This window comes from Lissotriton helveticus, chromosome 4_1 (assembly GCF_964261635.1).
Source record: "Lissotriton helveticus chromosome 4_1, aLisHel1.1, whole genome shotgun sequence".
Classification (NCBI taxonomy): Eukaryota; Metazoa; Chordata; class Amphibia; order Caudata; family Salamandridae; genus Lissotriton; species Lissotriton helveticus.
In genome coordinates, this window is record NC_136063.1 from 1,747,245,103 (window position 1) to 1,747,261,444 (window position 16,342).

The window sequence follows — 16,342 nt, forward strand, 5'->3', positions numbered from 1 at the left end:
GGCTGAGTTGACAAGGGTTGGGGTGCAGTTTAGCGCAGTCACGACTTTCATCCATTCCTTTATTTCTGTATTGCTCCTTGGTGGAGAGATTAGTAGGAACTCTGTTTTATGTGCATTCAGCTTCAGGTGGTTTGCGGTTAACCATTGAAGTGCCATTTTTAGTGTCTCATTCATTAATTCCAATTCTTTTATGGATCCGATCTTTAAGTAAATTTGCGTGTCGTCAGCATACATGTGATAGGATATTTGAGATTTTTGGAGAATTTCTGTGAGTGGTTCGACGTATAGGTTGAACAGATCTGGGGATAGTGTCGATCCTTGAGGGACTCCAATTGAGATAGGGCAAGGACGTGAGATTGATTGGTTAACCAGGAAGCGCTGCGTTCTGTTCTGTAAAAAGGACTCGAACCACTATTCCCGATATTCCCATCCTGTCCCGTAGCCTGGTCAGTAATGCTTCATGATTTACCATATCAAATGCCGATGACAGGTCTAGGAGAATCAGTAAGCATGCTTGATTTTGGTCAAGGGCCTGTAATGCGTCATCAATAATGTGGAGAATCGCTGTTTCAGTGCTGTGCCCTGCTCTGAATCCTGATTGGCATTCATCTAGCAAGGAGAATTTAGTGATGTGTTGGCTCAGTTGGTTCTGCACACATTTCTCAGTCAGCTTGGCCAGTGAAGGGATGTTGGTCACTGGGCGAAAGTTATTTGGATCTAATGTATCTGCTGTGGGTTTTTTGATTATGGGAACGACTTGACCTGTTTTTAGGCAGTCGGGAAGGATCCCTTGTGACAGTGACGCAGTCACAGTGAATTAATAGGATATTTGAAAACAGTTTCCTCAATAGTGTTGAGTGACATTCAAAGAAAAGCAGCATTCCTGGCAGCACATTAGCGGTTAGCAGCAGTAGCACATTAGTAGTTAGCAGCAGTTCTTGATCATGAATGGGAGCTTTCTAAGAATGTTTTGGAAATTCATACCTTTGTGGGCCATGATACTTTTGGTTGTTGAGCCCGCAAAACTGCAACTCAAAGTAAAAAATTTGACTGAGAGCTCTGGTAAAAATAAAGCTGCACCAGAGGTTTGATCAAAAGCAGAATAAAAAATATAAAACCAAGACTGGATCTTCTCCATTTACAGGGGCCCAGACGGGATGGTTATGATTTGCGGGACAGTGACCAAATCAGAAGGATGGATTAGTATAAGTATTCTGATAGCTGTTCTGTCCATTATTTGAAGAGCTCTAATGACAGGGCCGTAAGGAGTGGATAGACTTAATGCTGCAGACAAAACTAATATGTCAAACATAAAAGTAAACCAGCACATCAAATTCAAGCTACAATGAAGAAGAGAGAATGTTTTGGATTCAAAGACTCATTTTAAGCAAAAGAATGTAGCCTGCTTTGCAGCAGCGGTGGCACATGTAAATGAAGTGTGGCAGTGTGGTGGGGGCGGGGTGGGGTGGGGTGGGAGCGGGGAAAGTTGACAGACAACAGAATAGGTACCACTATTCCATCTTCTGTCGGCTTCCCCCCTGCCTCACCCTGCCCTATCCCACCTTGCTTACCTGTGCTAGCCACAGCTGCTGCTTAGAAAAAAGAATGTCTTTGAGGTCAGGAATACTTCTGCGGAGTTGAACTTGAGAGCAGATGTGCTTCTGGACAGTGAAGCAGAACTGACTACATTTTATCATACTCTCAAAGTGCATCTGATGGTAAGTACAATTAAAGGATGTGTACAGGTTAAAGTGTTGGGTAGTTATGTAAATCCTCCAGACAGTGTTTATGAGTATAGATTGGATTTGCATATTATGCACAATTAAAGGTATATGCTGGTCCCACTTATCTGACACTTAGGACATCATCCTTGCAAGAGATGACTAGCCCGCAACTTCTATAAGTGTGGGACCCTGAGGTTATTATAAAATAATGCAAATGTTTGCTACCTTAGTACCTGAAGAGCTCAAGTCAAGTCAAGTCAAGTCAAGTCAAAATTATTTATATAGCACGCTACATACCCAGAGGGTCTCAAGGCGCTGGAGGAAGGGTGGGAAATTACTTATTGAATATCCAAGTTTTAAGTTGCTTTCTGAATGCTGGGTGGTTTTGAGTGAGGCGGAGGTGAGTGGGAAGTGAGTTCCAGGTTTTAGCTGCCAGGTAGGAGAATGATCTTCCTCCCATGGTGGTTTTGTTGATGCGAGGTACGGCAGCAAGGGCTTGGTGGGAGGAGCGTAGTTGACGGGAGGGGGTGTAGAAGAAAAGACGTGTGTTGAGGCATTCGGGTCCAAGTTCGTAGAGTGCTTTGTGTGCGTGGGTTAGGAGGCGGAATGTTATCCTCTTATTTACGGGGAGCCAGTGGAGGTTTTTCAGGTGACTCGAAATGTGGTCTTTACGCGGGATGTCTAGTATGAGTCTGGCTGATGCGTTCTGGATGCGTTGGAGTTTTTTCTGAAGTTTTGCGGTGGTACCGGCGTATAGGGTGTTACTGTAGTCCAGGCGGCTCGTGACCAGTGCGTGGGTGACCGTTTTTCTAGTTTCGGTGGGGAGCCAGCGAAATGTTTTTTTGAGCATGCGAAGAATGTTGAAGCAAGATGATGAGACGGCGTTGACTTGTCTGTTCATCGAGAGTGAGGAGTCCAGGATGACGCCCAGGTTCCGTGCGTGGTCCGTCGGGATGGCTGCTTTTCCAAGGGCTTCTGGCCACCAGGAGTCATCCCAGGTGGAGGGGGAGGTACCTAAGATAAGGACTTCTGTTTTGTCTGAGTTCAGTTTCAGACGGCTGTGCTTCATCCACTCGGCTACTTCTTTCATTCCTTCATGTAGGTTGGTTTTGGCGGTGTTTGGGTCTTTGGTGAGTGAGAGGATCAGTTGAGTGTCATCAGCGTAGGAGATGATGTTGAGGTTGTGTTGTCGTGCGATGGTCGCGAGGGGGCTCATGTATACGTTGAAGAGGGTGGGGCTGAGTGAAGATCCTTGTGGCACGCCGCAAATGACTTCAGTGGCCTCTGACTTGAATGGTGGAAGGCGGACTCTCTGAGTTCTTCCGGTAAGGAAGGAGGTGATCCATTCCAGTGCTTTTCCTTGGATTCCGATGTTTCTGAGGCGTTGTAGGAGGGTGCTATGACAGACTGTGTCGAAGGCTGCGGAGAGGTCGAGGAGGATGAGGGCAACTGTATCTCCATTGTCCAGTAGAGTTCGAATGTCGTCTGTTGCTGCGATGAGTGCGGTTTCAGTGCTGTGTTTGGCTCGGAAGCCGGATTGTGAGGAGTCGAGGGATTTGTTGGTTTCGAGGAAGGCGGCGAGCTGGTTGTTGACAGCTTTCTCGATGACTTTGGCCGGGAATGGAAGGAGCGAGATGGGGCGGTATTTTTGAGTTCGGCGGGGTCAGCTGTGGGTTTTTCAGAAGGGCGCTGAGTTCGGCGTGTTTCCAGCTTTCCGGGAAGGTGGCGGAGTTAAGGGAGCAGTTGATGACGTCTCGGAGGTGTGGTGCTATGATGGAGTCTGCTTTGTTGAAGATATGGTGAGGGCATGGGTCTGTAGGGGATCCTGAGTGAATGGAGTTCGTCAGGCGGATGGTGTCCTCAGTGGAGAGTGGGTTCCATTCATTAAGGATGTTCAAGGGGGGTGAGGGTACGGCAGAAGGTTGTGAGAGTAGGTCTCCGGGTTGGTTGTCGAAGCTGTTGTGGATGTCTGCGATTTTGTTGTGGAAGATCGAGGCTAGGGAGTCGCAAAGGGTTTGAGAGGGAGTGATGTCGTTGGAGTTGGCTGAGGGGTTGGTAAATTCTTTGACGATGTTGAATAATTCCTTGCTGTTGTGAGCGTTGTTGTCTAGTCGGTCTTTAAGTGCAGCTTTCTTGGCAGTCCGGATCAGTTGGTGGTGTGTGCGGGTGGCGTTTTTGAAGGCGTCCTTGGTGCTGGTGTTTGGGTCTTTTTTCCAGCCCTTCTCAAGGGAGCGACAGAGTTTCTTTGATTTCTTAAGATCATCGTTGAACCAGGAAGCGTTTTTGCTGCCAAGTTTGAGTTGCCGTTTTTTCAAAGGTGCTAGGTTGTCGGCGCTGTTGGTTAGCCATTGATTGAGGTTAATGGCTGCTTGGTTGGGGTTCGAAGAGTGGGCAGGGGGGTTTTGAAGAAGCGATGAGGAGATCTGGTCGATGGTGATTTTGTTCCAGTTTCTTCGCAGAGTAGGTTGAAGATGGTTGTGGGATGTGGTCTTTTTGTAGACAAAGTGAACGCAGCTGTGGTCCGTCCAATGGAGAGCTGTGGTGTGACTGAAGGAGATATGCTTGCTGGAAGTGAAGATGGGGTCGAGTGTGTGACCTGCGTAGTAGGTGGGGGTGTTAACAAGTTGTTTGAGTCCAAGGTTGGCGAGATTGTCCAGAAGGGTGGAGGCTTTGCTGTCGTTGCTATTTTCCAGGTGAAAATTGAGGTCTCCCAGTAGAATGTAGTCCTCGGAGGGGAGGGCGTGTGGGGTGATAAAGTCAATGATGTCATCACTGAATTGTGCCCGGGGGCCAGGTGGCCTGTAGAGGAGGGTGCCTCTGAGTGTGGTCTTGGGGTCTGTGTGGATCTGGAAGTGAAGGTGTTCGGCGCTAGCGAGGTTGACGTCAGAGCTGGTTGAGATGCGGATGGAATTCTTGTGGACGATGGCGATGCCTCCTCCTGTTTGCTTGATGCGGTCCTTTCGGATGATCTTGTAGCCTTCCGGGATGGCAATGGTGATGTCTGGGGCTGAGGAGGCGTTCATCCATGTTTCAGTTAGGAAGGCGACGTCCGGACAGATGGTGTCTAGTAGATTCCAGAGGTCGATGGCGTGTCTGTGGACAGAGCGGGTGTTGAGCAGGATGCATTTTAGGTGGTTGGTGTTGGATCTCTGTATGGTGTTAGTGGAAGAGGAGTTGGTCTTGGTGCAGTCATACTTGCAGGAGTTGCATGAGAAGGGTCCATGGGTGTGTTCGGGAGCGGCTTGGGCGCAGTTGGAGATTCGGCCTGGGTTAAGGGCTAAAAGGGTGGATACGTCGTATGTGATGCGGGTGGGGTGGGTGGGACGGGGGCCAGGGGGTCTGGCGCTGGGCGCGGTCCAGGCGCGGACGGGCGTAGTCGGGCTTACCTTTGGCGCACCTTCGGCGCGGCCGCAGCGCGTGGACGCTTCGCGTTGGAACATCTGTCATAAATGGATAGCGGAGGGGGAGGGGCGAGGGGGGAGCAGCTGGGAGGCGGGTGCGTGGTGTAGGGGGCGGGCTCCGGCCACAACAACAACAACACAAGTAATGGCGGCTCAAAGGGAATAGCAGACCGGGTTGGGGAGATAGAGTTAATTAATTATTCTGTGGTGGGTAGCGGGGCGCACAAGCAATGATAATCCCACAGTCAAGCAGACAAACAAAGCGCAAATTCGATCGAGCAAAGGCACTGTAAATTAATGATTCAATCAATGCAGGCACTGTAGCAGCGCTAACGATACCCAGCCAGCGTGGTCAGGAGAAAGCAGGGCGGAAGGGAGCGACCGTTTCCAACAGAGTCAGGACGGTCACCAGGAAAATCTCACAGGAAGGTCACAGGAAGGTCACAGCTCACAGGAAAATATGCACATGAATGGGGCTTAAAGCAGGATCTACGCTTGTATATAAACCAGCTGGATTTGGAGAAGGAGTTTGTTTCACCTGGAATTTTCTTAAGGGCTGAACCCCATGTCCTGGCTCAGTATCCTTTTAGACCAGAAGTATCACTTTCAATATCAATGTATAATTGTACCTTAGCATTCAAATTGAAACACTTTTCTTTTCCGAGTATTATAACCTGACCATAAATATAGAATCATTTTAGATTATAGAAAGCTCTATGCACATGAACATTCACTTTTGGAGCTACATGTTCCTAGCAATGAGCTAATGTTGAGTCAAGTTGGGGGAAAGCATTAAACACGGTCTGATCTATCAAATGAATTCTTTAGTCAAAATATAGTGCCTGAATACCAGTATCTAACCACTTATTTATACAGTGGTTTTCAGTGCGGTTGTAAATGATCACCTCAGGAGTATAAGAATAGCCTTGGACTTTATACTTCAAGGACTAAGGCGATTTTATGGGAAAATCACAATTCACTATCATATATTGAGCAAATCTATATTACAACTGATGACTTAACTGAACCCATGGATAGAGTGGACAGGATAGAGGCATTCTTAGCCCAACATGGAAGTAACATAAGTTCACAAAGTCCAAAATTGCATATCGTCATGTGATTTTCTTAAGATGTGAATTATCCAGTGAGAGTAAAGTTATCGCATCTGACTTTCTGCATAAGTGGGCTTCTTTACAGCTTCCATTTAATAATTAAGGAAGTTACACTCAGACATGGTATTTCTTAACTTAGTAAAAGCTTACTTTCCACATTATGTTAGTAGATTAAATGATTGTGTTAATTAATTACTTTCATGTTTTTCCGCAAAAAAATAGATTGAAAACGTACACAGCTCTCATAAATGGATGACAAGCAGACAGGTTAAATACTAAATATTTGCTGAGACTAAACAATAAAACAATCTTCATAATTATAAATGTTCCCAGTAGTTTCGGCTACACATAAATAACTCACAATGAGGGACAGATAACGTAATAGTATTCCAATCACATTTTTGTATTTTTATGAGGAACAATTTACTCCTCCAGAGAAGTTTTCACTGCAGGACAGACAGCTATACAATGAAAATAAATAATTGTAGTTACTCTCATACCTACAATAAATGCAGTAACAAAAGCAATTATCTCAACTTTTTAGGGAGAGGTGTGGCGCAGCGGCCAGGGCGACTGACGCTGGAATCTGGGGATCAGGGTTCGATCCCCGGCTCCGGCGGCAGGTTAGCCCAGCACCATGTGACTCTGGGCAATAGCTTGCTTAATCTTCCCGACGGCCCCCAGCGCCTAGAGACCCTTACGGGTGATTGTGCGCTTTACAAATGTGGATTATTTTATGCTCTACACCTTTGTTGGGGTGGAGAAGGCCACTTCTTGAAATGTACCTTGTTAGAAAATGGGTTATAGGATGACTGGGGTAGCAACCACAATCCTAGTCAAGGTAAGAAGCAGGCAAACCCTAAATGAACCTGTGCTCGCCCTCTGGTAGATTGGCACAGAGCAGTCAGGCATAACTTAGAGGCAATGCGTGAAGTATTTATGCAGCACTTCAAATAGCAAAACAGTGAAAACACCATACAAAAAGATTCCACACCAGCTTACCAAAATAGAATTTAATGTAATAAATAAAACAAGACCTAAACAACAAAAGTCCAATAAGTAGAACTTGAAATATGGTGTTTTTGAACAATAAACTGGAAAATAGCACTTAGAAGCTATGAGCAATTACTTGAGTCATCTGGTAGCATAGGACTGAAGCAAAGTCAAAGGTTCAGGAGAATCACAATGGAGCACAGACCGAATACAAGGCTCCAGTGAGACGTGCTGAACAAGACTACTTTGATCGTTGCTGGCATTTTCGATGACAACATCGAAAATGCAGGATGCAGCCGAATTGATGCATCGGTGTTGATACATGCAGTGAAGGTGATGTGTCAGTCCTGATCCAGTGCTACAACGGTGAGGCATTGGCTCAGATGAGTGAAGAGCTGCAATGTAGAGATTCAGCATTGTTTTCGAGGATGCCGTAAACTGAGATGTGGTGATCTTGTGCAGTGGTGGTTCCGAATGCGAGGTGTTGGGGGTCAATAAATGCAGTGAGGGTAATGCTCTGGTTCTGGTCATGCAACAGGGGAGATGCACAGGTTCTGATCCATGCAACACAACTGATGCACCAGTTTGAGAGAGAATGAATGGGTTGAGCTGTAGCAAGCACCTTAGGCCTCACTTTTTAAGACTTGCAGATAGTAGAGTTCAGGTGCAGAAGCAAGTAAGGTGGAAATGTTTTATGTCCCTGAGGCTTCCGATCTGGAGGCCAACCTGCTGGCCCTTGGAGTCACTCTGGGTTCAAGTGATGAAGGTCCAGTCCTTCCCGCGCATGCAGGGGAAAAGGAGGCTGCAGGGCAGCACAGCAAGGCAGGAGTGCAGCAAAGCAGCAGTCCAGCAGAGTGGCAGTCCTTACAGTTCAAACAGAACCTTCATAAACTATAACTATACTACCCATCCATGAGTACAAGTGTGTGGTCTCCCCATATGGCTCTACATAGCTGAAGGTTGGTTACAAAATGAAATAGTCTGCTACTTGTGCTGCAGGACGTGTTTTTTTTTAAAGAACAGTGACTTCAATGCATTACGCACACACACTTAAATGCTAGGTGACTCTACTGCATAACCAGCAGAAATAAGTGCCTTACCACTTCCCTTTCAGAAGGCTGATCTACCAGTTTCTGCACTCATCATGTCAGATCAAGCTTTCTGTGTCCTGGTCTACAATGTAGATTTTCCACATTGGTGCTTTATTTTGGTTAATAAAAAACATCCAAAATGTAAGTCCACATATATTCAAAACCCTACTCAGAGTTAACCTGCTATACAAGAGCATTCTATCCACAGTGCATTTGCCAAATTTGCCAGTCGGCGTCAAAAACCAAAGACATCTTCTCGATCGTCAATGAGCTCTCCCTTCCCGATCGCATCATTCTTCCTCCCGTGCCCACCCAGGCACTGTGTGATGAGCTTAATGCCTTCTTTCAAGATAAAATTTCCACTATTAAAAACAATATCCCTCCACCTTCCCCTTCCAAACCATTTCCCCTCCCCTCTGAAAATCCTCAGAAATTTCACACTTTTCCTCTTATTTCCATCACCGACTTCCACAGTCTTCTTCAAAAAGTTTGTTCCGGTTCTCCCAAGGACTGCTGTCCCCCACATATTCTTAAAGAAATCTTCATGGCCTGTCCTGATCCTGCCTTGGCCCTCCTCAACTCCTCCTTAACATCAGGAGTTGTTCCAGAGGATTTCAAGCAGGCTGTGGTATTACCCATTTTTAAAAAAAACAGCGCAGACCCACTTGTGCTGAGCAATTACAGACCCATTTCCCTTCTCCCTTTTCTGGGAAAGATCCTAGAAACCCATGTTACTAGATGTCTGAGCACGTTTGTGGAGACTTCCCTTTTCTTGGATCCCCAACAGGCTGGTTTTCGTCCCCTCCATTCCACAGAGATGGTGATTGCGGCTGTCATGGACACTCTTAGAGCTGGTGCCGATAATAACATCTCCCAAGCCCTTGTACTTTTGGATCTCTCGGCGGCCTTTGACACGGTCGATCATACTATTCTGATCGACCGTGTCAGAAACGCCGGCATCCAGGGCATCGCCCTTGATTGGGTTCGATCCTTCCTGCAAGGCCGCTCGCAGGCAGTCCACCTTTCTACCTTCTCTGCTCCTTTCTCCCCCGTCACCTGTGGTGTCCCCCAGGGTTCAGCTCTTTCCCCGCTTCTCTTTAACCTATATATGCAACCACTTATGGTCTCCCTTCGTCACTCCCCTGCCACTATATATAATTATGCAGACGACCTGCAGTTGGTCTTCCCTTTGGACACTTCACCTTCTTCCCGCTCTAATTTTCAAACAACAATGTTGTTCATCTCCGACTGGATGGCTCACAGCCAGCTCAAGCTGAACCCGTCTAAGACGGAACTTGTTCTGGTGGGTGGCCCTACCAATCCATGGGATGACAATTATTGGCCCTCTTCTCTTGGCACTCCCCCTCGCCCAGTCAGCTCTGTGAAAAGCCTTGGAGTGGTCATCTCTGAGGACTTATCTATGAAAACCCAGATCTCGGCTGTTACATCATCCTGCTTTTTTCAACTGCGCAGGATCCGTAAGATCTGCCGATTTCTTACCAGAGAGGCACACATACTAGTCATACTGGCTTTGGTCATCTCCAGGATTGACTTTGCTAACATCTTGTATGTGGGGATCCCTGCTTATCAGCTTCAAAAACTCCAGCTAATTCAGAACCAGGCGGCCCGCTTGGTGTTCCATCAACCTAAACACCAGCATGTCTCCCCCCTTCTGAGGAGCCTCCATTGGCTCCCAGTGGCTAAACGGTGCTCCTTCAAACTCGGATGCACCATATTCAAATCTTTCCATAACCGCGCCCCTGAATTAATCTCCTCCAAACTAAAGAGATACCTCCCTACCCGTAATCTCAGATCTTCTGCTGATAACCTTCTCTGCATCCCATCTAACCGCCGCAAAAAACACGGCGGACTGCGTTTTTCTTTTTTAGGACCTTCCTTCTGGAATTCCCTCCCCTCTTCTTTTCGCCACTGCCCCTCTTATGAGTCGTTCAGGAAAACTTTAAAAACTCTCCTTTTCAAAGCGGCCTTAGAATAATACCCCTTGCCCTTGCTCGCTATGTCTGTTATGAGCGCCAAGAAACCGTCTCGGTGTACGTGCGCGGTATAAATTTTTTAACATAACATAACACATAACAGTGCATGCATGCCCTCCTGAGGTGCCAAATGTACTTTTCTTTGCATTTTGCGGACTTGTAAAAATAACCAATCTACATTTCCTCAATTTATAATTGACCTAAAATAAAAAATGCCAGCTTAAAAATGTCAACTTTAGGTATACACTCTGAAGGACTAAAATGATTGTGTTAAAAATACTTAAAACAGATCTTAAAATGCATATAATGCAGTCTGATGCAATGTAAAATACAGTCTCAGTGAAAAAAATGTGATTCATGCCATCTCCTTTCACCACTTCCGACTGACTCCTTTCCAATAATAGTAGTCCCATTTTATTAATAAATGTAATGAAATGAATGGACACCATTGGAAAATGACCGCTCAAGCACAAAAGTATTCCTTTGCGACATGATCTGTACCGCACTGAAGAATTACTGGCTGCAGCTAATATCTGCGTTCCGGTAAGATTCACGGGCAGATACCCAATAAATGCAGAACAGTTTCTTGCTCAACACAGTCTGCAACTAGTCAGTGGTGACATGTCCGCCCATTTTGGTAACAGATCTTAGCCACATTCGTGCTTAAAAGGATTAACAGGATTCAGGGTATCAAAATGCAAATTAATAAAAAGTAAACATATTTGGAGAAAGATAGCTATTCTACAAGACAAGCTTCCTGTGATCCATGTAGAACACATCATACACCATAAAAGTGACCAACTTCACACTAAAGGGATCTGTACAGCATACATTGCTGCAAAAATAGTGGTGCAAGCCTTTTAGGGAGCTTATGTAACCTGATTTCAAACAAAGCTTGATACAGATATTTTAATGGCAAAAGGGGCAACTTAGAAAAGAGAAAAACCTCATGACGTTTTCCCAAACAAATATTCTTACACAGTTACAAAAGAAAACAACCTATTGTTGTCATACCTGGGATCGAGTATAGGTTGATTCCTAATGAGCAAGCTAGATTATACTTAAGGATTTCCATTTGTACTAATTCTTACAGATAAATACTGTATAAATCTGTATTTATTTTTTAAAATAGAAAAAATATAGAAAATTGGATTTTTGCTCAACTCAACATAGTGTCATTCATGGATTCCATGTCAATTGCTTTGCAGACTAACAGCATGTGAAGTTAAAACAAGGTGTGAGATTTCCTTAAATGATGGCATATATCAACATATGGGTGTGTTATTATGCTACAATGTGCACGAGTGCAATTTTTGTATTGTATATCTCTAAATATTATGCTAAAACCTGACAGGCAGAACTGTATTAATGCACATTTATTGTTTAAATGCATAAGGAAACATACAAATTACAACTTAATAAAGTCACAAAATATAAAATAAATACTGATAACAGTGCCAAAACATCAACATGGATGAATAAGACGTTCAAAAAATAAATGTCAAAAGAATGTATATTTAATCAAGGAAGCTAATAAAAGAATATCTTATGCTCATGGTTGCATCAGAGCTAAAGCATCAATGCTACAGCATATTAATGCTAGCCATATATGCTAAAAAGTAAAAAACAATATGTGCATAAACTGCTATATTCGCACCCATTCTATTCGGAGTTAAATGGTGTTCAAGAGTGAGCCAATGAGGGCACTGGAAACAGGTGGGGCATAGCTACATGTTCTATATTGGGTCCATAGAGCACACATTAATTTGCCTAGAGGAGTATGAGGTGACCATACCTCATAAGAATTATTCTTTGTAGTACCAGTGTATATCTTGATTTCCTTAGAAAACTGGCAGTACCAGAAAACAAATCACCTGATCCTCTTTCACGGTTACACTTGCTGCAGATCATTAAAGAAATAACAACTCATTTGTTCAACCTAAAGAAGTTTAAGTCTGCCAATTTCTAAAACTACTGACAATGTGGCTCCACAAAGTAAGAGAGCAGGTTCAGGAAAAAATCTCTTAGAAGGAAATCTATGGACAATCAACATGCTACCACTTCCTGCTGCAACGGAAACATGAAAGTGTTGATCTTTCATATCAATCAGCATTATGTAGCTGGTTATCTTTATGTGCCTCCACAGAAGATCAATGGAATCTCTCTCCCTACCCTGGCAGTATTGTGCCAGGTGCAGTGTAGGAACCTGATGATTCAAATTCAGCAACTGAAACCTGTGCAACTGTATTTATTAGGAACCAACATCAGAACCCACACCAATTGAAACAAAGTTGTTGCACAACATTGTGCTATACAAAAATGACTCTCATTCAGTTTTTGAAACAAGAGAAATTATCATCCCTCCATTTAGTTGACGCTTCAAATAGGTTCCTGCTTGCTGTTTGTTACGTAACAGATACCATTTCATCACCATGGTCATATATTTGGATTGCCACTAGAACTCTGCAATTTCTAATATGGGTTATTATTTTGACTATTATCTTGCTATGGGTACATTGAAACTACATTTCATTGAACTGCCAATTACTATGGTTTATGAATTGAAACCACATTTTTCCCCTCGTAGAGCAAAAACAAATCATTGTGCTATGAAGTTAACTGAATATCCTTTGATGAATGATGTTGTTGGGAAGGAGTTCCTTATTAAACCTTGGGTCTAACAAAAATAATAACTAAGTCCTTACATTTTAATTATCTTACTGGTCAACAAAAAAAAATACCTGGTCCTTTTACTCATTGACATAAATGATGCTAAACAATGAATGGTTGATTTGAGTTCATATCCATCATTGGACATTGAAGATCAGTATTTATTAGTAGAAAACCATCAAGATTGCTTTTGTTTTAAATATTTGTGACATCAATACATTCATTGATCTAACAGCCCTCAGAAATATATATTAATGCACAGTGAGAGCATTTTAAGACCCTGCCCATAAAAAGTACTAAAAATGTCCACAAGAGTTTTCTCTATTTTATTAGTCTTAAAACATTTGATCACTCTGCATTTTGATATTATCAGTGACCAGAAAAATTAAAAGACATTATGATCATGAATCACAGGTTTATTTATTCCACACAGTTTATTGATTGAGTTGCAGAACAAGCTTATTCATATTGGAAAGAAAATATTAATGGAACAAAATGGGGCACTAAGTTATGGCAAATTAAAATAATTGATACCCTGTTTAGGGCATGTATGATTCTGAGAAAAATGATAATCCTTTGCATCTTTTAACAATTTAAAGACAACAATAGTTGAAAAAATTAATCTATTACACATTATATGTTGAAAACATTACTGGTAATAATTTGGATAAAATTGTGCTGAATATGAAATACAATTTAAGGTGTTTGATTCAGATTGAATATCTTTGTAGGCAATAGCTACTGCTGTATGTAAATATTGGCCCAAACTGCTGGTCCATTGGCCAAGAGACTTCAAGATATAACCTATATTCTCCTTTAGTGTAACTACGTAACTAGATATGATATGGATTAATGTGATTTTCTTATAGGGCCATATCCTGTAAAAAACTGTAAACTTTATATATACCCTAATGTGTTCTGCTAAAAAAAGAAGAACATGCATTATCTGAAAGATAAGCTGCAAATAGAATTAGAAAAACAGTCAAAGAAATAATGCAGGGCACATTTAGGATGATTGAAAATGGCATTCAAACACTTTCCAAATGTATATATATATATAACTTTGACCATTATATCTTCCATTCTCAGGACCTAATTCACAAAGGCAAATTTAGTTTATGGTTTTACAGTATTAACAAAACTGCATTTTATTACTAAGTTTAAGAGTGCAGAGACTCTGCAGTCAGGGCGGATAATTCCACACTTGAAGAGATAGGCCTGATATATCTTTCCACCCAAACGTGTACGTTAACCTTTGTGAATCAAGCCCTCAATGTTTTAAAGGAATATCCAGCAAAAAGGACAGAGCCAGATGCAGGAAATAACACAATTAAAATGACCATTTCAAACTCTGAAAATGAATAAAGTGACATGGCAGCTTATAAAAAAATCAGCTGTGTTTTCCTCTATAATGTAAGAACAAGACAGATAACAGTATCTAAGAAGGAGGTATCATACAAACGTCTATCAATAGAATAGATAGAGAACACTTTTTGTAGCTGATGATCCACATCTTATGTGGCTCAAACACAAAGTAATATCCTTAGGAAACATTGTGTTTCATTTCTATAATTGTCAAAAACATGGATTCTTGGGTTTGTATAAGAAAATACACAATATTTCTGTTAAACATGTCTAGAAATTTCTGTCAAGTTCACCTGTTAGGCAAAAGAGAATCTAGTTTTCATTAACACAGCTGCATGCACTAATGAACTAGGACATTCACTCTTTTGAGACTATCACTTTAACCCCTTCTCCGCTAGGTCTCCCCCGTGCTAAGCCTTTATTTGGCTATTTGAAATAGTTCACGCCTATGCCCTTGTATTTTTTTGTCTGCATAATGTATCCAGGCCAAATTTACATCCGTTTTTCCAACATCCTGAGAATTTTAAAAGTACCCTGGGTTTTTGGGTTTCCCTGGAGGGGACCCAGAAATTAGGCAAAATACAGCAAACGTTTGGTTTTGGGGGGAAAAATGGGGAAAATGTGCTGCAGAAGAAAGCATCTGTTTTTTTCTCTACAAATGGCATCAACAAAGGGTTTGTAGTGTTGAAATTACTATCTTCCCAGCTTTCAGGGACAGGCAGACATTAATCAGAAAACCAAGCTTTTCTACACAGTTTTGGCATCTTACTGGCACATTGCCTATTTTTACTATTTCTGTGCTTTCAACCTGCTTCCAGTTATTGGTAAAAATTGGTATGAAAATAATAATGGATCCCAGAAAGCTAAACATTTCTGAAAGGTTGCTAAAATCCTAAATTCAGCAAGGGGTGATCTGTCTAGATCCTTCAATGTTTTCCTATTGAATAAAACAATATTGAAATTGCATTGACAAAAATAGCCATTTGTGCCAATGTTTCACCTTTTAATTCTTCTAACTATGGCAGATTTTTTAAAACAATAGCCCGTTACATTTGCTAGACTCTTATGGTTGTGGTGATATATAGGACTTTTAGGTTCACCAAAAACCCGAGTTACCCAGAGTCAATGACTGAGCTGCACCTTGCAATGGGTTTTCATTGTGTACCGGGTATATAGCAATTGATTTGGTGAAATGTAAAGAGTGAAAAATAGATATCAAGGATACCTACGTATGTCCAAAATGGAAACAAAATATAGAGTTTAGAAGCCGTAGTTATTTGCACATCTCCAAAATTGTAGGTACCCAAATTAGCTTGTGAATTAGAGGAAATATTTCAAAGGGACTTCTTTTTTACACTGCAGAGAAAGTCAATAGGTAATAACACTTGCTCTACAATTCTGTTTCCCTAAGTCTGCCAATAAAAATGGTACCTCGCATGCCTGGGACAGGAAACAACCCTAAATGCAACATAGACATAACACAATTTTCCAATGAAAACTGACCCTTTTTTTGCAATGTGCCTAGCTGTGGACTTTGGACACTAGCGCAGCCGGCACATGGGGAAACCTACCAAACCTGTACATTTTTTAAAACTAGACATCCTGGGGAATCCAGGAAGGGGCATTGTGTGGCTCTCACCAGGTTCTGTCACCCATAAACCCTTGCAAACCTTAAAGTTTTTAAAAGAAAACAAATTTTTCTCTCATTTTGGTGCTGGAACGTTCTGGAATATTTTCAAAGTGACTACTTTTTCACACATTGTCTTACATTTGGAAGGCAGAAATGCATAGAAAGTCAAGAGGTGATAACACTTCCCACGTCTCAAACAAAATGATACCTCACTTGTGTGGGTAGGCCTAGTGCCCACGACAGGGAACAGCCCAAAAAGCAACATGGCACATCACATTTTTCCTGTGAACACGGACCCTTTTTGGGTGGAAAGTTGGCGGCCCCCTGCATATGCCAGAACTTTCCATCTCAGAAATGGGAGG